Consider the following 23,495-nt stretch of genomic DNA (forward strand, 5'->3'; position numbering starts at 1 on the left):
GGAGCGCCCACAGGGCTGCACCATTCCCAGGCCGCGTGGGTCCGTCCCCGCGGCATGTATCCATTTTGGTTATGCTCTTTACTTACCTTGTTGGGGGCGCCCCTCGGGCTGCATCATCCCCACGCTGCTCGGGCCCGACCCAGCGGCGGTTTCTTTTACCTGCACTTGCTTGAAATTGGATTTCCTCCTATGTGCTTAACATACCTAACCTAATCACCTGCTCGATCGACGCCTATCTGAAGAGCCGCTCGCTCTGGCACGGCGCGTGCGCACGGGTCCGTCCCTGTAGCGTTGATAAACCTGAGTGGTTGAGCTCTGGCCGCGGCAGCCCCGCACGGCGCCACCTCACCAGGCCCTCAGTGCCCTGACCGCTCCCTCGGTTGGCCGGCGACCGTAACGACATGCCTTGTTTCTCCTCATGATTGGTGTGCAGGACCTACTCCAGGAGCAACGTTGGGGGCATCGTGAGCTCTCTCTCCCCCTCTTCGGCACAGACCACTTGCATGTTAAAGGGGGGTACCTAAGCATTGCGACTAATGGGCTCCTACTGGCTCTCCAGCCCTCACCCCCTGGCCTTGACCCACGGCATCGCGACCTGTCATACCAGCGGCGGCTGAGCTCACTCAAGGTCCGGGACCTGAGGACGTAGAGCGTTAAGGAAAGTGCGGGGGAGTGGGAAGAAGCTCGTGAGGGCCTAACCCAGCAGTACCTCGGCCACCGCCTCTCGGGCCGGGCGCCTCTCCGAGGAACTACGTTAGACGCACAAGATAAGTCGCGCCCTCGCAAGAGCTAGACCAACGCAGCGCTAAATCCCCGCCCAGTGCAACTCTGTCACGGCGACACTACCTTACTTTCTCGCCCAGCAAGGATTGCTTGAGCGCTAAAGGGGACCTCCCGAGCATCGCGACTCGAGGGCTCTTACCGGACCTCAGGCCGCTCACCTCCTGGCCTTGACCACGGCATCGCGACCTGGCATACCAGCGATGGCTGAAGCTTGCCTGGGGACTGGGACCTATTAGCGTAGAGCGCCAAGTCCTTGTGAGGATAGAAAGGGGGAGCTTAGCCGAAACAGAACGGACACCTCACGCCAATTCATATTAAGGATATAGTATTTACAAAAGGCACAGCAGACGCCTTACATACCCCCGCGGAGTGTTGCTTTAATTCCTCGCAGGGAACAAAAGGTGCTAACCCTAAGGGACGCTACTTGCTAGCACCTCCCCAAGCGACGCCATCATCAACAGTGGGCTGCCCGGTGACGGCGCCAATCCCATCCAGATCAGTGGCGTCGGCGGCCCGATGCAGCTGCCCCACTCCGAGCGCGGCACGAGCTTGGAGGCTTGTAGCTGTCGTCGCTCGTCTCTGGTGTTGCGAGGAGTTCGGGGGAGCCGCTGAAGCCCTCAGTCCCTCCGCTGCTGCCTGAGGAGCTGCAGGAGGACCAATGGGCGGGGCTGGTCCTCGCCAGTTCGTCACCCCTGCCGCTTCCCTTAGGGCAGTATTCCAGCTAGCGTCCTTCTGCGTCAAAGACCTTGAAGAACATCAAGGAGGCGCTGTCGTATTCAAGATGGATCACCAAGGCGCCATCCGCGCGACAGACCCGGGCAATCTCACCGCAGCCCCGGATCAGGAAGACCTTGCCCGGAGCGACGACCGCGACCTCCGCTCTGGTTGCAGGGTTGCCACAGTCGGCGTGCTGCAGCCAGAGCTCCAGGGCCCTGCTCGGCGACATCTCAAAGGCGAAGGAGGGAGGAATGCGGATCCACGAAATTGGAGGCATGGCGGCGTGGAGCACAAGCTCGCGAGAGGAGCGCTCCGCGTGAACTCCAGGGGGGACGACGCGCACCATTGTGACTCGCCGGCATCGGCGGCAACATTGTCGGTGTTGCTCGGGGCCCTCCCCCCTGGGGCCTACGACGTGGGCGTACAAGGGCAGCGGAAACCCAGGCGGCGGCTGCTCGTACCACAGCCTTGACACCTCCAGCCAGGCGCCTTCATCCTGGTGACAGAGGATTGGCCGCTTCTTCAGCGGGATGGGGCCAGGACCCTCTCTGGGGGCCTTTCCCTTCTCCTCAGCTAAAAACCAGCGGATCGGTGCCATTGGTGCAAGAGGAAGCAAGAATGAGGAAGAAGAAGAGGAGGAGTAACGAAAAGGGGTGAACTGGCGGAGCTCACACAGCCCCGTACTTATAGCCGGGGAAGGCCAACCGCCGGGCACCATGACCACAGGTAATCATGACCCATATCTCTGCATGCAGGGACTTGTCAAGTCGTGCGGTTGCCGAGGCGTCGTGGGAAGTGCAGACGCCCACGTCCAATCAACCGCCACGTGGCGCCCAAGGCCACAGGCTGTTAGGGCCCGCGACGCTTCGTGCTTGCCCCTTTGCTTCTCTGCTAAGCCAAGCCCGCGCGTGCCTTGGGCCCGGGGCTACTGTCAGCGTTCTGGGAACGGGGGTCCCCAGACTTGCCTGCCTGCGGCCTGTGGCATGGCTTAGGTGGGGGCTAGCATGGCCCATCTTCATCAGCCCAAGCTCAAGACCCTCGCGAGGGGCCAAGCCTCGCGGGGCGGACGACAGGAAGCTTCCTCAAGAGCGGCCTCAACAGGCAGGCTCGCGAGGAGGTGGAGAGATCAATGCAAGGGTACCTCGCGAGGATCCCATGATGCAAGCCATGACGATCAAGGCCAGGCGGGCGCTAGGCGGGCGCCGGCCTGCGCAGGGTCCTTGTTTCCCCTTTGGTGCAAAGGGGGCAAGCACAGGCCAAGGTATCAGGCAAAGGTTACCATTCCAGTGCAACGAGACCAAGACCAGCCGGATGGCCGGACGGAGGTCACCGTGGAGCCCAAGACGGAGTCATCACCCGTGCTTTTGGCAGCCGAAGACCACCTTTGGTCAGGATAACTTGTACTAGATGTTCCCCTTCAAAATGGCCAATTGTTGGCGCCCTTCCCGCTCAATTATTCTGGGAGAGGCCCAGGGCCTCTATATATAGAGCTAGCCTCCACAGGAGAGAAGGAGGCAGGAAAGGGGAGAAAAGGAAAAGAGAGAGAGAGGGAGAGAGAGAGAGAAGGGGAAAACACAGTAGAGACTAAGTAGAACACACCACATCAGCTCAAGAACACCCCTCGCGAGGCTGTTCTTCCCTTGTACTGTCCATCATCAGCCACAGAGGCAATCCACCACACCACACACTGGAGTAGGGTATTATATCACAACGGTGGCCATAACCAGTATAAACCTCGTGTATCTTGTGTTGTTCACCATTTTCATCTTAGTTCGCACGAGAGGATCGGACGTAGATCGGTAGGGGAGAGATCTCCGTGTGCACCCCAGTGTTCGAACCTCAAGGGTCTGCCGGAACCCTAAATCCGACAACCATGGTGTCCTCTGTATGCCTCGTAGTGACACTTCCACAGGATTTGTTCCTGTTCATGCTCAGGTACACAACGTCTAATAACACTATCTACTCCTTCTTTATATAGATGTGGCCACCCCAAAAGTAATTTCTTAAATCAAAGAACTTTTTCTTTTGTTGGTCTGTGAAACTAGGTGGTATATATTTAGCAACAATGTAATTAGCATAGTCTGCATACCTAGGTGTATTACAAGAAGAATTTATAATAGCTAATTGTTCATCAGGAAAACTATCATCAATAGGAAGGGGTCGTCAAGAACATTTTCCACTCGAGACAAATTATCAGCTACGGGATTCTTGGCTCCCTTTCTATCAATAATATGCTAGTCAAATTCTTGTAGCAAAAGAACCCACGTAATCAACCTAGGTTTAACATATTTATTTTCCCTAAGATATTTAATGGCAGCATGATCAATGTGAATAGTTACTTTAGAATCAACAATACAAGATTTGAATTTATCACATGCGAACACAACAACTAAAAATTCTTTCTCGGTAGTTGCATAATTTCTTTGGGCATTGTCTAGAATTTTACTAACATAATGAACAACATTCAATTTATTATCAACTCTTTCTCCTAGAATAGCACCAACAGCATAGTCACTAGCATCACACATAATTTCAAATGGTAGGTTCAGATCGGGTGGTTGAACAATGGGTGCAGAGATTAAGGCTTTCTTAAGTATTTCAAAGGCTTCTATGCAATCATCATCAAAAACAAATGGAACATCTTTTTGCAGGAGATTAGTAAGAGGCCTAGAAATTTAGAGAAGTCTTTAATGAATCTCCTATAAACACCAGCATGACCATGCAAGCTTCTATACCTTTAATATCTTAAGGACTTGGAATTTTCTCAACTGCGTCAATTTTAGCTTTGTCTACTTCAATACCCATTCAGAAATTTTATGCCCAAGTACTATACCTTCATTCACCATAAAGTGGAACTTCTCCCAATTAAAGATAAGATTAGTTTCTTCACATCTCTACAGAACTCAATTAAGGTTGCTTAAGCAATCATCTAAAGAAGTCCCGTAAATGGAAAAATCATCCATGAATACCTCAACAATCTTTTCACAAAAAATAGAGAATATAGCAGTCATACATCTTTGAAAGGTAGCAGGTGCATTACACAAACCAAAAAGCATACGTCTACAAGCATATGTTCCAAAAGAACAAGTAAAAGTAGTTTTCTCTTGATCTTCTTTTGACATGGGAATTTGAGAAAAAACAGAATATCCATCAAGGAAACAGAATAGTGTATGCTTAGACAATCTTTCTGACATTTGATCAATAAAAGTCAAGGGGTAATGATCTTTTCTAGTAGCTTTGTTTAAATTCCTAGAATTAATTACCAAACTATAGCCAGTTACAATTCTTTGTGGGATGAGTTCATTTTTATCAGTAGGAACAACAGTTATACCTCCTTTCTTAGGAACACAATGAACATGACTTGCCCATCTACTATCATCTATGTGATAAATTATACTTTCTTCCAGAAGCTTTAATATTTCAGTTCTTACCACATCCTTCATTTTAGGATTCAATCGTCATTGATGATCAATGACTGGCTTAGCATCAGGCTCCATTAATCTTGTGTTCACATAGAGTGGGACTAATGCCCTTAAGATCATCAAGAGTATATCCAATAGCAGCATGGTGCTTCCTCGGAGTTTTAAGTAATCTCTTTTCTTCATGCTCTGAAAGGTTAGTATTGATAATAATAGGATATATCTTCTTTTCATCAAGATAAGCATATTTCAATGTTTCAGGAAATTTCTTAAGTTCAAACACCGGATCACCCTCAGGTGGAGGAGGACCTCCAAGAGTTTCAACGGGCAAATTATGTTTATGTTTAGGTGCTAGATCAAAGAATATCTCATCTATTTCATTTCTTTCATTCATATGCATATCATTTTCATGGTCTAGAAAATATTGTTGTATCGGATCAGTAGGAGGTACGACAATAGAAGGAAGACCAATAATATCATCCTTACTAGGAAATTCATTATCATGAGGTTGTCTACGGATTTAAAGATATTAAACTCATGAGATACATCACCAAAATTAACACTGATTGTTTCCTTATTGCAATTAATCTTAGCATTAATGGTATTCAGGAAAGGTCTAACAAATATAATGGGACAAAAATCATCTTGGGGAGAACCAAGAAATAGAAAATCAGTAGGTATTTGATCTCACCACATAAGACTTCAACATCTCTAACAATCCCAAGCGGCGCAATAGTATCTCTATTTGCGATAGTGAAATCAATTTCCTCTATCTCAGGAGGTGCAATATCATTCAAAATCTATTGGTATAAAGTAAAAGGAATAGCACTCACACTAGCACCCAAATCACACAAACCATGATAACAATGATCTGCTATTTTAATAGAAACATTAGGCATGCCAATAACAGGTTTATTCTTATCTTTAGTATCAGGCTTAGCAAACCTAGTTGCCACATCACAGAAGTAAATAACATGCCCATGAATATTATCATCATTAACCATGGCAATATTAGGTTCAACTTTAATTTTTTCCAGAGGGTCTTGGTGTTCTAATATTACTTTTACAAACCATAGTTGAAACTTTAGCATGTTCCTTAATCCTAACAAGAAAAGGGGGTTTCTCAATATAAGCAGTAGGCAAAACTAGATCGACATTATAAATGATTGTTTCATCTTCAATTATAACGGGTTCCTCAATCTGTTATTCAATGGGGGTGGTATTTACACCACTTCACCTTAGGGAGATCAGCATGAGTAGCAAATGATTCACAAAAGGAAGCTACTATCTCGGAGTCAAGTCCATATTTAGCAGTAAACTTATGAAAAGCGTCGGTTTCCATAAAATATTTAGCACAATCAAACTTAAGTTTTCTACCTGACTCTTTATCTTTGTCGAGCTCCAATCTTCAGAGTTGCATTTAATTATTTCCAGAAGACCCCATTTGAATTCAATAGTTTTCTTCATAACAGAACCAGTAGAAGCAGAATCAAGCATGGATTGATCATTATGAGAAAGCCGAGCATAAAATTTTTGTATAATAAATTCTCTTGAGAGATCATGATTGGGCCATGTGTACATCATGTACTTAAGCCTCCCCCAAGCAAATGTCAAACGAATACCAAATTCACATGATTACTTATAACAAGACTTATCCCATGTCCTCAAGAACAAAATTAACTACTCACAAATCATATTCATGTTCAAGGTCATAGAGGTATTGAATATCATCAAGGATCTGAACATATAATCATCCACCAAATAAACCAACTAGCATAAATTACAAGATGTAATCAACACTACTAGTAACCCATAGGTACCAATCTAAGGTTTTGAGACAGAGATTGGATACAAGAGATGAACTAGGGTTTTAGATGAGATGGTGCTCATGAAGTGATCGATGAAGATTGATCCTCCCACGATGAGAGGGTTGTTGGTCATGTTGATGGCTTGGATTTCCCCCTCCCGAAGGGAAGTGTCCCCAGCGGAATTGCTCCGTCTGAGAGCCAAAGTGCTTCTGCTCAGGTTCCGCCTCGAGATGGCAATGCTGCGTCCCGAAAGTCTTCTCTTTATTTATTTATTCTAGGGAAAATGACATCATATAGGAGAAGATGGGCCTCGGAGGCCGACCAGGGGCCCCAAAAGGTACTAGGGCGCGCCTAGGGGCCGTGTCGTACTGCCTTGTGGGCAGCTCGTGGGTCCTCTTTGGTACTTCTTTGCTCTGGGATTTTTTATATATTACATAAAATTCTCCATGAAATTTCAACTTATTTGGAGTTGTGCAGAATAGGTATCTCTGATATAGCTTTTTTAGGTCCAGAATTCCAACTGTGGGCGGTCTCCCTCTTCATGTAAATCTTGCAAATTAAGAGAGAAAAGGCATTAGAATTGCATCACAAGGTATTATAATGATCAAAAACATTATAAATAATAGTAGGAAAACATGATGCAAAATGGACGTATCACACTACAACCTCTAGCTCCTAGAGGAGCACCGTGAGGCAGAGGACCAACTTCGGCGTGGAGAACGCGTCTGAAGCTGCCATCACGGTGATGGTGGAGGTCGACCCAACAATCGACGATGTCAACCGGGCCATTTACGAGTCCCTGCACAACCACGGCTCCATCCTGACCACCTCCGCCAGCGATAACAGCGTCAGGGCTTTCCAAGCGAGGGACCGTCGACGTGCCATGGAGGACTGCCATGGACTCGGCGTCAGAGCTTCGCGCAGAGTCAGACGGTCTTTTATGCATGTCTTTGCCATTGGGCACCAGCATCATATGACAACTGGTGATTACCTTGCCTTGTTCCAGACGGCATTGGTGATTGTTGAGGGTGGAACAACAGTGTTGTTGCGGTGTTGCAGTTCCTTCGATTGTAGCACAGATGGCGATGGGCTCCGCTTAAGCTTAGTGGGGTTATTGGTTGTTTTTAGGCCTTTTTGCTATGTAATAAAGAGTATTACAATGGTATCAATGAAATTTGGGGTCCACTTTTATTTGGTGCCTCCAATTGAATGGTGGTTTCGTATCTCACTTTGCATAAGCAAAAACTGTGAAATCGGTCACAGAGCTTCTTTTTACTATTGTCACAGAGCTTTAAAAAATGGTTTGAGCGCTTTGAGCAATATTCCCTTTTTTATAAACATCCTCCTCCTTTATTCAATCATCACAAGAGTTATGTCATTTACAATCAAAGGTATCACCTCAATAGGAGGTGATTCCAACCAAACACTAGGAGGAGAGAATCCGGCTATTCTAGCCAATTCATGGGCCACCTTATTGTTCTCACTATTACAATGCTCATAGATGATGGACATCAGGGCCTACTACCCTAAGGACTTCCTCGTGCTCTATTGTAACTTGGAGACCAATGAGCGGATGATTCGGGCGGGCCGTGCTTCTTCGTCCTAGTTCGAGCTTTCCCTGCCCCCATAGCTCCGCCAAGCCCAAGCAACCATGGTGAGCCTGCGGCTGCTGATGCCCATGTTGCTGCATGGCGTCCTGGCCATGCGTGGAGCCAGAGGACGGCTAGTGTCATTCTGAAAGGAGCAGGCTTTGTAGTTGTGGTGGACGAGCAAACGGAGAGACGACACGACATGTCGGACTTCCGGGTTTGGCTACGCACCAACGATCTCCGGTGCATTTCAAGCCGTAGACTGCTATTTGTGGAAGAGCCCAGCCGCACACTTTGGGTAGATCTGGTGGCTGGGACAATGTCTACTCAATGCATGTCGCAAGTTCTGAGTTACCCTGTCTCGATCTTGGCAGCGCCCTTGCTTGACGCGGGCATGTCGGGCGGCGATGGCCCACCATCGCCCACCACGCCACCATCTCCTCCGTCCGAGGATGGGTATGGAGCTCCAAGTTGGTCTGCAGGGGCGTTCGTTGGGTAAGGTGCTACCCGCCGGAGAACTAGCGGTGTGTCGGCAGGCTCGGTGAATTCATCGTCGGCCATGACCCATCCGGCGAGGCAAGCATGGTTTCAAGCGGAGGCGCCAGTGTTGGTGCGTACGTTGCATACGTCAGATCAGCAGCTGGCAAGGATTGGTCTGGTGGAGGGGGCGGGCCCAGGTGGAGACCCGCTCGTTGTCATCTTGGTATCATATCATCTCGTGTGCCTCAAGTTTGTTCGCGCATATATACAATTGCTATCTTGGTTTGTGCATTGTGCAAAAGTAGCCATACACACAAAAAAGAATAAGCTTTTAAGCAAAAGAGAAAGAGCAAAGAAGCTTGTAAGCAATAGCCATAACATCATACGACATTGCATATAAGATCATATTGGATCACCTTGTGAGGAACATCGGGAACCATATATACATAGCATAATTGGGATAGAAGTCGTTGCATTTTTGTCTCCTATAGGTTGTGCACAAGTGTCGTATCCGCCTATTGAGCAATCATGCTAGCGTCTCTCTAGAGTTGTGCAACAAGAGCGTTTTCCGTGGATTCCACATTTTGAGCTCATTCCTTGGTTGCACGACCCCATTTATATATCCGTGTGTGTGTTTCCGTGTGCCACATATTGCTATTGGTCTAATTGTTTCACTTGCAAATTTGTGAATCTCTTTCAACATTATTGACTCTTGCTAACATTTTGCATCAAATTTTTGTGCCACTATCCTAACCGAGCTCCTCCATAAGCCTTACTTGTGTAGGTGTGAGAAATTGACGAGATCGGTACCAATTGTGCTATTTCCTTGTTACATCATTGAGTGATCATTGATCCATTCTCAACATCGGTCAAGGTACATTTGGTATAGTTCTCTCCTTTCTTCAACTCATATTTGCTCGAGTCTTGTGATGGACAAGAAAGACATTTCATCTCCGGTCTTTGAAAACAATGGCGGCATGAGCAACTACATCACCAAAGCATCAATCTTTGATCTACAACGACAAATGCAAGGCACACAATCAAGATTGCGAGAGCGCATCGAGAACATCTCCATCGACATTCGTCACTCCGAAGCAAGAGAAAGGGACTACATCGACAACAAGCTTTCCGCACAAAAGGAGGAGCAAGATTGATAGAGGCGAGGGTGTCCCGATGTTTCGATTAAATAGATATCGTTTTCTTTGGGAGTCGACTTTGACGATCCGACTACGAATGTGCGAAGACGTCGCGCCTTAACAATTGCTAAACCAACTTCCGAGGGTTATTGACCACGCCGGAGCATGATCAACCTGACCACGAGGGTCTATTTCCTGCGAGCAAAATCAGAACAAGCAAGAAGCTGAGATTGCAATCTGGATATTGCGAATAAAAGAGGAAAACTTTATTAATGCAGGTGGGGTTCTGTGACGTCTTGGTCTGGTCGTTGGACACAAACGAAGTACACGAAGTTGCATCTATGGCAAACTTTTAATCTAAACAAAACCCAAGGAAAAAGCTACTAGATGGATCTACCTATATAGGAGCAAGGGGTGGCGGCCAAGGAGGTAGGAGGACGTCCCAAGGCAGCCTAAAACTAACCCTAGGTCGTATAAGGCTCATGGGCTTGAAGTTTGACTTGGATTCTGCTACAACGTCAGATTGTTTCGTCCATATCTCAGTGCTCCGTACGAATTTGAAGGTGAATCCAATTGGGTTGGAAAGAGCACGAAATCTAGTTTCCAACAAAAAAAGAATCACCCAATTCGGAGTCAGTATGAAAAAGTTGTTGGCGTTTTGAGCCAGGTATGTCTTGGTAGAGGCGAGGGTGTCCTGATCTTTCGATGAGATGATAACTATCGATTTGGTGGAGACGATCCGACTACAAACGTGCACGATGTTGCGCCTTAGCAATCGCTAAACCAATCTCCTAAGGTTACCGACGATGCTGGAAGCACGATCAGCCTGACCACGAAGGTCTATTCCTGCATGCAATCAAAGAGCAAGCAAGAATATGAAAATGCAATCTGAATATTGCGAATATAGATGTAGTATTGATCAAGGTGGGGATCCGGAAGCGGTCTTGGTCTTGTCGTTGGACACAAACGAAGTACATGAAGTTGCGTTGGCTAACTTTAAACTAAACAAATCCCAAGCAAAAAGCTACTAGATGGATCTACTTATATAGGAACAAGCGGTGGCGGCCAAGGAGGTGGGAGGACGTCCCAAGGCAGCCTAAAACTAACCCTAGGTCGTACAAGGCTCATGGGCCCAAGTGGAGGTGATGCAACACCTTTGGACTTGTTGTTTGACTCGGATTATGCTACAGCGTCAGATTGTTTCGTCGATATCTCAATGCTCCGGACGAAATTGAAGGTGAATCCAATTGGGTTGGAAAGAGAACGAAATCTACTTTCCAACAAAAAAGTAATCACCCAATTTGGAGTCCGTATGAAAAAGTTGTTGGCGTTTTGAGTCAGGTATGTCTGTGCAGTCTGAATCTGAATCCAGAATGTGAGAGACTTGGACTCTATCTTTTCTTGACCCAAAAGTGGCGTGAGAGAACTTTTTGAACAGAACCTAAACTTCTCCTTTTCCCTTATCTTCATATGGGGATTCTACAAATGTCCCATACACCTGCAATTAAACAAAACATAAAAGTGTATGAAGTATTTTTGTTCTGGATAACATAAATAGATTATTGAATAGTTTGCACTAGAAATCACCTGATAAATATGCATGTATGCAATATTTTTGGTCATTTCCAAGGTAGTTATGTCCTCATCATCCTCCCCTTCTTGAAAACAAAGCCGTCCTCGGCGTTGCTTAATCTGAAATGTGGCTAACAAAAGAGACAAGGTGTACATGTTGTATATGTATATGTCATCCATTTTTACTTCCCTTAATTTTTGCATATATGACACATGTATACATGAGTAACTTTCATAGTTCATAAAATCTAAAGTCAAAAAATTATCACAAGAAGTAGAAGGCATGAAAATATTGCAACTCATTTTGCACATATAAGTGAAGCTCTTATTCATTTCAAAAGATTGACAATGTTCATCATTAAACCATCCCAACATTGGTGAATAAACCTTAGTTGCATCAAATTTACATGCTACAACATTCTTAAATAAGCAAACATGCAATAAGTCATTGGACACAGAATCATCACCAAGATTAGAGGTCATATCAAAATGATTAAACATTGGTTCTTTTGCATCAATAGTTAATTCAATGGGTGCACTCAAAATTGTTGGTATTTCAGTTGTTCGATCACATGACGCATTCATGATAGTAAGAAGATTCTCTAAAATAGGTGGTGTGCTCAAATCAATAGGTAACTGAACACATGATGCATTCAAGTTAACTAGGCATGCATCATTCTTATGTGAAGTGATATCATCAATACTTTTACTGTTACCTTGTCGCAAAGACGTAGCTGATGTAGGTATGGACAATGACAATGTACCATACACTTGAGATGATGTCACACTCACAATCTGAGGTGGGGCTGCTCTAGTAGGTGCAACGGTGGAGGAACCAACCAGCGGTGGTGAGCATGAACTGGAATAGTAGTTGTTGTAGTCACCCAATGCATCCTCCTGTATCTGTCTCTCAAAGGTACAAGCACGAACATACATACCAGTAATTCAATGAGGAATATACTGAAATCTTGCATGGATATCATGGTTCAAACCACCAAAAAATATATTCATTGTATCATCCTCAGATTCTTCCATGTCACAATGATACATATAAGATTTGAACTCTTGGTAGTAAGCATGAACAGTGTTACTGCCTTGTTTTAATTGTTCCAATTTGCGAAGCAATTCACGAGATGGTAAGGAGGAAAAAATTGTTGTCTCATTACAACTTTCAAAACTTTCCAAGTTGTGGGTTGGTTATCAATGTTTTTCTTACAATGTACACTCCACCAAACAGAAGCAAAACCAGTAAATGCTCTAGTGGTAGGTCGTACTCTCTCAAGTTCAGAAAAATCATGGTGATTAAAAACCTGTTCTACATCAAGCTCCCAAGCTAGATATATAGCAGGATTAAATCTACCCTCAAATTACGGTAAAGAGATAACCTGACCATGTGCATGTGTGTGTTGTCCCAACTCTCGTGACGGTGAAGATGTGTCCGTCATCCAAGAACTTCTATCTCCGGAACCTGTCATGATTAGTAGAAATAAGAAAAAAAATTCGAGAATAATGTTCCTATGAACTACTAGGATGTTGTTGTAAAGTGGTCACAGTAAATCAAATATCAATATCTTACAAGTTCTTACCATGCGGCAGGTGGTGACAGGCAACCAACGATGTCAAATAACTCCGAAGATTGTGTAAAGCGATTGCCAGGGAATCATACTATACACGGTGTAGAAATATGTGGAGCTGGGTTGGCTATATATGATAGCAAAAAAATTAGCAATAATCAATTCAGAGATGCAATATTGAATAAACACTCAACGACGGGACTGTGCTGGTCCTAGGCTACACCGGACTAGAGACGCAAGCCTAGAACACTAATGAGGTCACGCCGTAGCACAACTAGCATCAATAAAGGATATGAAGTAGCTCTGGACAACAAAATATAAGTTAAGATCACAATAGATGTAAAGATAATCATGTGAAACAATAGCCAAGCAGGATATATCAACAATTTTCTCTCCAACTTTCCTCTAGAAAAGTTTGTGCCAATTTTTTGATAATTGTTTTCAAGAATTGTATTGACTCAAACTATAAAATGCAAAAGGAATCACTCAATTCCAAGTTGATATGAGGAGTCAAAAAAATTCTAAAACTGGCCTGCAAAACAGGAATAAGCTATGTTCGTGAACTTCAGAGGGCAAAAAGACCTATTTAGAAGACGATTTTGAGATGCCAAATATTTAACAAGCTTCTGAAACTATTTAGATGCGGCTCGTCGCTAGCTTTCATTTGATTACTCGCGGAACCAAAACGGACTTCGTATGAGGAAGTTATGCATGTTTTACTGAGCAGTACACAAAACGGATTCCAATCCGAATTCAACTACGAGATTGAGTCTAGATATATCCGAATTTTCTTTTTTTTTTCTTTTTTTTCTCTCTTCCTTTTCTCACACTTTTTTTCTTTCTCTCTTTTTTTCTCTCTGACTTTTTCTTACTTTTTTCTCTTTTTTTCCCTTTCCCTCTTTCCTAAACAAACTAGATAAGATGCAGATTGGATCTAGCGAAGATGTGAACAACCTCAACTATGATTGTGACAATGAACAATGGATATCACTTGGTGGTAATTGATGGATGGGTGGTGGACAGCGGAAGGGATAACGATGCAGCGGCGGTGTGACTAATGTGAATAGAACTTGAAACTCTAAACGAACTAGACACTAAGACCAGCAACTCAACACGACGATGCAACCGATAATTCAACTATGCAAATAATGAAAAGAAAATTGCAAAGGATGCAAAGAGAATTTGGTAGATCTATTTGGTTGAACTACTGGGAACGTATGTATGCATTGATGGGCCTAACCACGAAGGTCTATTCCTGCAAGCAATCGAAGAACAAACAAGGATGTGATAATGCAATCTGAATATTGCGAATATATATGAAGTATTGATAATGGTGGGGATCCGTAAGCGGTCTTGGTCTGGTCGTTGGACACAAACGAAGTACACGAAGTTGCAATGGCTAACTTTTAACTAAACAAATCCCTAGGAAAAAAACTACTAGATGGATCTACTTATATAGGAGCAAGGGGTGGCGGCCAAGGAGGTGGAAGGACGTCCCAAGGCAACCTAAAACTAACCCTAGGTCGTACAAGGCTCATGGGCCTAAGTGGAGGTGGTGCAACACCTTTGGACTTTTTGTTTGACTCAGATTCTGCTACAGCGTCAGATTGTTTCGTCGATATCTCAATTCTCCGGACAAATTTGAAGGTGATTCCAATTGGGTTGGAAATAGCACGAAATCTACTTTCCAACAAAAATAGAATCACCCAATTTGGAGTCCGTATGAAAAAGTTGTTGACATTTTGAGTCAGGTATGTCTGTGCAGTCCGAATCTGAATCCAGAACATGAGAGATTTGGACTCTATCTTCTCTTGGCCCAAAAGTGACGTGAGAGGACTTTTTGAACAGAATCTAAACTTGTATTTTTCCCTTATCTTCATATGTGGATTGTACAAATGTCCCATACACCTACAATTAGACAAACCACAAAAGTGTGTGAAGTATTTTTGTTCCAGATAACATAAATAGATTATTGAATAGTTTGCACTAGAAATCACCTGACAAATATGCATGTGTGCAATATTTTTGGTCGTATCCAAGGTAGTCATGTCCTCATCAATCACGCAAAGCATATGGTGTGACAAAGGATTGTGACATGGCATGTAAGCATATCAATCTAGCACAAGCAAAGAAATCATGGGCACAAGCATGTGAATGTGAGGTAGTGATGCAAATATGTGTGACATGAGAAGAAGCATCAACCTCAAGGTCATAGAAATTGATGCGGAGCATCGCAAGGTCATCCCCATGGACCTACCATCGCATCACCAAGTGCCTAGCGGACCCATGACACGAGCACGTGCAAAAGCTCTCGAAACCGAGGTGACATCACTCCTCTCAGATTTCCACTTCGATGCACATGAGACATGGCTACTACCTCATATGGACACATTGTGCATACTCAGGTATCATGGAGAAGCTAAGGAGCAAGGAGAAGAAGAACATGAAGATGGGCGTGAAGACGGAGACGAAGAAGAAGAGCTGCTCAAAGTCTCCAGGCTCCGGACGTCCGACGACCTCCAGGCTCCGGACGACCGACACTTCCACACCCAAGCCAAAACAGACGGACATCCGACGCCCCACGGACGACCGACGCCTGGACATCCAACCCCGACCAGACGACTGACCGAAGACCACCCGGGCCGAATCTACGGACGTCCGACAGGCACCGGACGTCCGGACCCTCGCGAGCCTCCGGACGACCGGTGACCTCTGGACGTGCGATGCCTGTGCACTGTTTCATGTTGGGCCGCAGCCCATGTACCCCTTAACCCCCCTTTTTTGCACTAAGACTATATATATTCCACCTCGTCCAACTTTCTAGGGTCAGCATTGGTTTATCTCATTTGAGAGATAGAGCATTGCTCATCCACATCGGATCTACTCCTCGTGAGAGACCGCGGCCTCTTCGGAGAAGATCCTTTTGGATTCAAGACCTCCTCGCAGAGAAGAACATCAAGGCCTCCTCATGGATAAGACCGGCTACCCTTGTATCATCCGTAGTTGACCGTGTACCGTGCGAACTCTTATGTATCCGAGGATCTAGCATATGTGTGACTTTCTTGTGTCGGTTTAGTGATTCTCTTGTGTTCATCTCGTTTTTCCCTCGTGTTTCCCTCGTTTTTCCCCTTGTGTTCTTCGTGTTCTTCACGGGATCTGCTCCTTTCGTGAAAGATCGGCCCCTAGGGTTCCTACCCTACATCATCTTGGTATCACGAGCCACGTTGATCACGATTTCGGAGCCTCCACTCTTTGTTTTCTAGCCTAATTTTGTTGTGTTCTTCCCCAATTTCGAAAATTCCCCACAAAAATAGCCCCAATTTTTTTTATTTGTTCATGTGTTGAGAATTTGTTGTTTTGGATTCGTGGATTTGCTTTGTTTTGAGTGGATCTAGCTTTTCTCCGCTTTCCCCACCCTGTCCATCTACAAAATCCTCTGGATTTGACCATTTTCGTCATCACCATCACGAACACGTGAAGTTCATCCCGTGCCCAAAATTTGCCGAGGCACCAGACGTCTGACCCAGCCTGGACATCCGACGACCGGACGACCGACCCAGCCCGGACGTCCGACCGACCCTGACGAAACTAATTTTTTTCCAGTGTAGTCACCACCACCGCCCCACATTTCCGCATACGCACTCCTACCACCAATACACCATCACCACTTCCGCATACCACCACCATTTGGACCGTTTCGCTCTCCGACACATGTTGCCACTTCGAGCTTTGAGAATTTGAGTTGCGGTTCCGTATGATTTTGTGTTTCGGCTATCTAGGTACGGTTCGACATCAACATCATCGCCGCTCATGTTCACCACGGACGCGTCATCAACAATGACCACCTCGACTACATCTTGGTATTCGGTCTACCATTTTGACACCATACCGTAAGAAAGAGTGGTAACCTCGTCTTGGTATTAGAGATATCACTCTTGCCATTACATTGATAGCCACCATAGCCTTACTCCTTTGCATTGCTTACCCATCGAGACTAGCCATTGAGTATTGCCGGCAGCGAGACTTGCGCACATTAGTGATCATACTTCCCATAGCATACATACATCATTGTTGCATATATTGGTATCATCTCCTGTGTCACAAAGTTGTCATCGCATACACAATTGCTATCTTGGTTCATCAAGCATTGCATGAGAAAAGAGCTCAAACATCAAAGAGCCAAACAAGCTTGTAAGCAAAGAGGAAAGATAAGCACAGAGCTTTTAAGAAAGATCCATAGCATCATACAACATTAAGATTGTCATACTAGATCATCTTGGATCATATCATAGAAACACCTTGCATAGAGCATACTTGGGATAGAAGCCGTTGCATTTTTGCTAAGTAGGTTGTGCACAAGTTCTTTGTATCTGCCTATTGTGCAATCGTGCTAGCGTCTCTCTAGTGTTGTGCAACAAGAGCATTTTTGTGGATTCCACATTTTGGCTCACCCTTGGTTGCACGACCCCACTTATCTTTTTGCGTGTGTGTTTCCGTGTACCTTATATGCTTGGTCTACTTGTTACATTGCATGTTGCGAATCTTTTCCAACATTATTGAAACTCACTTACGATTGCATCAAATATTGTGCCACCACCCTAACCAAGCTCCACCATAAGCTTTTACGTGTGTAGGTGTGAGAAACCGACAAGAGCTAGTACCAATTGTGCTATTTCCTTGTCCTACATTGGAGTGATCATCGATCCACTTTCAACTTCGGTCAAGGTACATTTGGTATTCGTTCTTCTCTTTCTACCACTCACATTTGTCTTGTAATGATTGTAGGCCAAGTACTTCTACCAACCCACTCTTCATTGAGCACGCCGACGACATGAACTCCTACGTCACCAAGAGTCACCTCTTTGGTGCACAACATGCTTTGCATCAAGAGCAACAAGCCATGAGTGAATGCATCAACAACCTCGCCGCTGACTTGTGACTCTCCGAGCAACGTACAAGGGACTACTTCAACCACAAGCTCGACGATGACAAGCAAGAGAATGATGCAAGGATGGACGAGATTCGCGCTTTGTTGCTCAACCGCTCTTCTTCCACTTCGTCTTCATCAAGAAGGACTCGCTCAAGTTGACACTCCGACTTCACCCTCTCCGGCTCAAGTACACCGACATCGAACACTCTACGCCGTGCCGCGCGCAACGATCGTCAAGCAAGCCTCAATCCTCTACGAGACACCGACTCTCAAGAGCACCGACAACGTCAAACTCAAGAGGCTTTTGCGCTAGCACGAGAACGGCAATGACAACACCAACATGAAGCGGAAGAGCGAGCGCATCTACACCAAGTTGCACAAGATGTCGAGGCACAACGCCAAGAACAACAACTCCGTGAAGCTCAAGCACTTGAGGTGCAACAAGCCCTCCAAGATTCAAGTCGAGCCGTAGCCAACCGAGGCCCACAAGTCCGTGAACAAGAGGAAGCACTTCACGAAGAACTTAATGAACGACGACATCAAGCTCGCGTGCACCGTCACGTCCCCCAAGTTCCTCCTCGAGCTCGACAAGCGCCTCCACAAGCTCGGCAAGAACATCAAGTTCATCAAGAGCATGATGACAATAGAAATCCTCCATGACAAGAGCAACATGTGGTTGACAATCCTCCTCACCAAGAGTGACACGAGCTTGACAATCATCTACAACACGGGCGTCATCATCCCCGACCCAACACAATGAAGAGCAACGCTATGTTAAGCTCAAGTTCACCATGCCCAAGTTCAACGGAAGCAACGATCCCGAAGAGTACCTTTCATGGGCATTGAAAGTTGACAAGATCTTCCGTTTGCACAACTACGATGAAGAGAAGAAGATTGCGATGGCATCCCTTGAGTTTCAAGACTATGTCCTCATTTGGTGGGAACAAGTCATCTTGCGCCGTGAGGCAAGAGGTGAACCACCCATCACTACTTGGGAACAAATGAAAGATGTGATGAGAGCATGTTTCGTGCCTACCTACTACAACCGCGACCTCTTCAAGAAACTCCAACTACTCAAGCAAGGAACCAAGAGCGTTGAAGAGTACTACAAGGAGATGGAGATTTCCATGATACGAGCCTGTCATGGAAGATGATGAGCAAACTATGGCACGTTTCTTGAATGGACTCAACCATCCTATCAAGAAGATCGCCGACTTCCAACCATACTTGAACCTCATCGAGCTAGTGCATCAACCTACAAAGGCAGAACGTCAAGTGCAAGACGATTTCAAGTATGCCAAGTTCTCATCCAAGTCTTATAGCTCCCTATGAGTGCACCAACAAGCGGACCTTGATCCTCAACGACGACGGCACCTATGACTCGATGAGTGAAGGAGAAATGGACGCTCTTGATCAAGTCACCATGCACCGACAAGTGAACGATGAAGAGGAACATGTCTTTTGCGATGAAGATTCAAGTCCCGCTCTTGTTGTCACCAAAGTCTTGACTCTCCGACATCACCAAGAAGAATACCAAAGATGCCACATATTCCACACCAAGGCCAGCATCAATGGACGATCCGTCAAGGTCATCATCGATGGAGGAAGTTGTCATAACCTTGCAAGTGAAGAAATTTGCTCCAAGCTCCAATTGCCCAAGATGAAGCACCCTCATCCATACAAAGTGCAATGTCTTAGCGACTCCGGCACTATCCAAGTCGAGCATCGAGTACAAGTCTTCTTCAAAATTGGTGCCTACGAAGACACCTTAGAGTGTGACGTCGTTCCAATGACCGTTTTCCACCTTCTCCTTGGATGCCCATGGCAATATGATAGAGTAGTCATCCACAACGGCCGAACGAACCACTACATCTTCAAGATGAAGGGCAAGGAGTACGTCCTTCGTCCAATGTCGCCAAGCCAAGTGATCTCCGACAAGCAAGCCACCCATCCTGGAGATCATAGTGAGAGAGCGAGCCACCAAAAAGAGAGTGAGCGCCACAAGCCCAAATCGAACACCTCCACAATGAGCGAAAAGAAGAACTTAGTCCTATTTGCCACCAAAAGTGAGATAAGAGGAGTGTGTGAGAACCCATCTACTGTCCTACACTACGTCCTTGTGTGCAAGGACAATGCACCACAAACTAACACTTCTCACACTCTTCCTCTAGTGTTGTCTTCTCTTTTGCAGGAATTTCATGATGTTTTCCCCGACGAGCTACCTCCGGGACTACCTCCACTACGAGGCATTGAGCACCGCATCGACCTCATCCCCGGAGCACCACTTCCGAACAAAGCTCCTTACCGCGTCAACCCCGAAGAAACCAAAGAAATACAAAGGCAAGTAAAGCATCTAATAGACCATGGACATGTGCGTGAAAGTTTGAGCCCTTCTGCTGTCCCAGTCATTCTTGTGCCAAAACGAGACGGTATGTGACGCCCCCGATTTGACCATACACTAATCATACACGCAAACATGTACGATCAAGATCAGGGACTCACGGGAAGATATCACAACACAACTCTACAAATAAAATAAGTCATACAAGCATCATATTACAAGCCAGGGGCCTCGAGGGCTCGAATGCAAGAGCTCGATCATATATGAGTCAGCGGAAGCAACAATATCTGAGTACAGACATAAGTTAAACAAGTTTTCCTTAAGAAGGCTAGCACAAACTGGGATACAGATCGAAAGAGGCGCATGCCTCCTGCCTGGGATCCTCCTAAACTACTCCTGGTCGTCGTCAGCGGGCTGCACGTAGTAGTAGGCACCTCCCGAGTAGTAGTAGTCGTCATCGACAGTGGCGTCTGGCTCCTGGGCTCCATCATCTGGTCGCAACAATCGAGTATAGAAAAGGGGAAAAGAGGGAGCAAAGAAACCGTGAGTACTCATCCAAAGTACTGGCAAGCAAGGAGCTACACTACATATGTATGCATTGGTATCAAATGGAATAAGGGTATCATATGTGGACTGAACTACAGAATGCCGGAATAAGAGGGGGATAGCTAGTCCTATCGAAGACTACGCTTCTGGTAACATCCATCTTGCAGCAGAAGAAGAGAGTAGATGGTAAGTTCACCAAGTAACATCGCATAGCAATATCCTAGCCGATGATCCTCCCCTCATCGCCCTGTGAGAGAGCGATCACCGGTTGTATCTGGCACTTGGAAGGGTGTATTCTATTAAGTATCTGGTTTCTAGTTGTCATAAGGTCAAGGTACAACTCCAAGTCGTCTTTTTACCGAAGATCACGGCTATTCGAATAGATTAACTTCCCTGCAGGGGTGCACCACATAACCCAACACGCTCGATCCCATTTGGCCGGACACACTTTTCTGGGTCATGCCCGGCCTCGGAAGATCAACACGTCGCAGCCCTACCTAGGCACAACAGAGAGGTCTGCACGCCGGTCTAAATCCTATGGCGCAGGGGTCTGGGCCCATCGCCCATTGCACACATGCACGTTGCGAGGGCGGCCGGAAGCAGAACTAGCCCCCTTAATACAAGAGCAGGCTTACGTTCCAATTCGGCGCGCGCCGCTCAGTCGCTGACGTCACGAAGGCTTCGGCTGATACCACGACGTCGAGTGCCCATAACTGTCCCCGCGTAGATGGTTAGTGCGTATAGGCCAGTAGCCAAACTCATATTTAATACCAAGATCTCGTTAAACGTGTTAAGTATCCGCGAATGCCGACCAGGGCCAGGCCCACCTCTCTCCTAGGTGGTCTCAACATGCCCTGTCGCTCCGCCTCAAAGTAACAGTCGGGGGCCGTCAGGAACCCAGGCCCACCTCTACCGGGATGGAGCCACCTGCCCCTTCAGCCCCCAACTCCGAACAGTACCACAGGTAATGTAACCGTGTAAAGAATATAGTATATGCCCGTGATCACCTCCTGAAGTGATCACGGCCCAGTAGTATAGCATGGCAGACGGACCAGAGTGTAGGTCCACTGATGGAACATTAGCATCCTATACTAAGCATTTAGGATTGCAGATAAGGTATCAACAATGTAGCAACAATGATAGGCTATGCAACAGAATAGGATTAACGGAAAGTAGTAACATGCTACACTACTCTAATGCAAGCAGTATAGAGGAGAGTAGGCGATATCATGTGATCAAGGGGGGGCTTGCCTGGTTGCTCTGGCAAGAGAGAGGGGTCGTCAACGACGTAGTTGATGGGGCACCAGCAGCGGCGTTAGTATCATAGTCTACCGGAGAGAAGAGGGGGAAGAAACGATAAATACGGAGCAAACAAAGCATCACAAAACATAACGCGGCAATACGTGGTGCTAGGTATGCCCTAACGCGGTAGGAGGTGATACCAGCGAAGGGGGAAAACATCCGGGAAAGTATCCCCGGTGTTTTGCGTTTTCGGACAGATGAACCGGAGGAGGAAAGTTGCGTGTTTTCCATGCTAGGGATGTGTGGCGGACGAACGGGCTACGTATTCGGATACGTCTCGTCGTTCTGAGCAACTTTCATGTACAAAGTTTTTCCATCCGATATAGGTTTATTTTATATTAATTTTCTAAAGTTTTAATTCATTTTTGGAATTAACAGATTTAACTTAAATAAAAACAGGTTTACTACATCAGCATGACATCATCATGCTGTCTGCAGTCAACAGTGTGTTTGACTGGGTCAACTGACGTGTGTTTGACTACTAACTAATTATTTGTTAACGTTTAATTAGCAAGTTTAATTAGAGTTAATTAGTTAACTAAACAATGTTAATTAAGTTAATTAATTAATTACATAATTAATTAAGTATTATTTAATTAATTAAGCCTTTTTATTAATTTAATTATATATTTCTTTTTTATTAATAACTTAAAAAAATGTTCTCTGGGCGGGGCCCCTTTGTCATAGGTACAGGGAGCGATGCGGGTTACAGGCGCCGGCGTCGCCCGTGCGAAGACCGAGCCTGGCCCGGGGGGCAAGGCAAGGCGAGGCCGTGTCCTCGCGGGGGCGCTGGCGCATGGCAGTAGAGGCCGAAGCGGTGCGGCGGTGGCTGGGACAGGCGCGACCCGGTGAGGCAGGCTCGCCCGACCGGAGGTGGGGACGTGGCGACGCGTGGGAGCAGGCGACTAGCGGCGTAGCAGCTCGGCAGGCGGGGCGCAGGGGGGGCACGTGCTACCTGGAGCGTGAGCTCCGGCACGCGGCCGCGGCGATGCGAGCAGGGGAGCCCGGGGGTGCGGCGACATGGGGCAGGACGCGCCCAGGGCGGCAACGCGCGCTGGGGGGCGAGGCGCAGGTCGCGGGTGGCGCGACGCGCAAGTGCGGCGAGACAGCGGCCACGGGATGAAGTGGGCGAGCATGGTGACGGCGGCGCGCGCGCATAGAGGATGAGAGGGAGGAAGAGGGAGGTAGTGGCTCACATAGGAGCGGGAGGGGCATGGCAACGGGCTCGGGGAGGTGGCGGCAGGGTCGCCGGCGATGGGCGGCGGTAGAGGGCGGCGCTGTTTGGGGAAGCAGCCGGC

The sequence above is a fragment of the Triticum dicoccoides genome, chromosome 4A, assembly GCF_002162155.2.
Source record: "Triticum dicoccoides isolate Atlit2015 ecotype Zavitan chromosome 4A, WEW_v2.0, whole genome shotgun sequence".
Lineage (NCBI taxonomy): Eukaryota > Viridiplantae > Streptophyta > Magnoliopsida > Poales > Poaceae > Triticum > Triticum dicoccoides.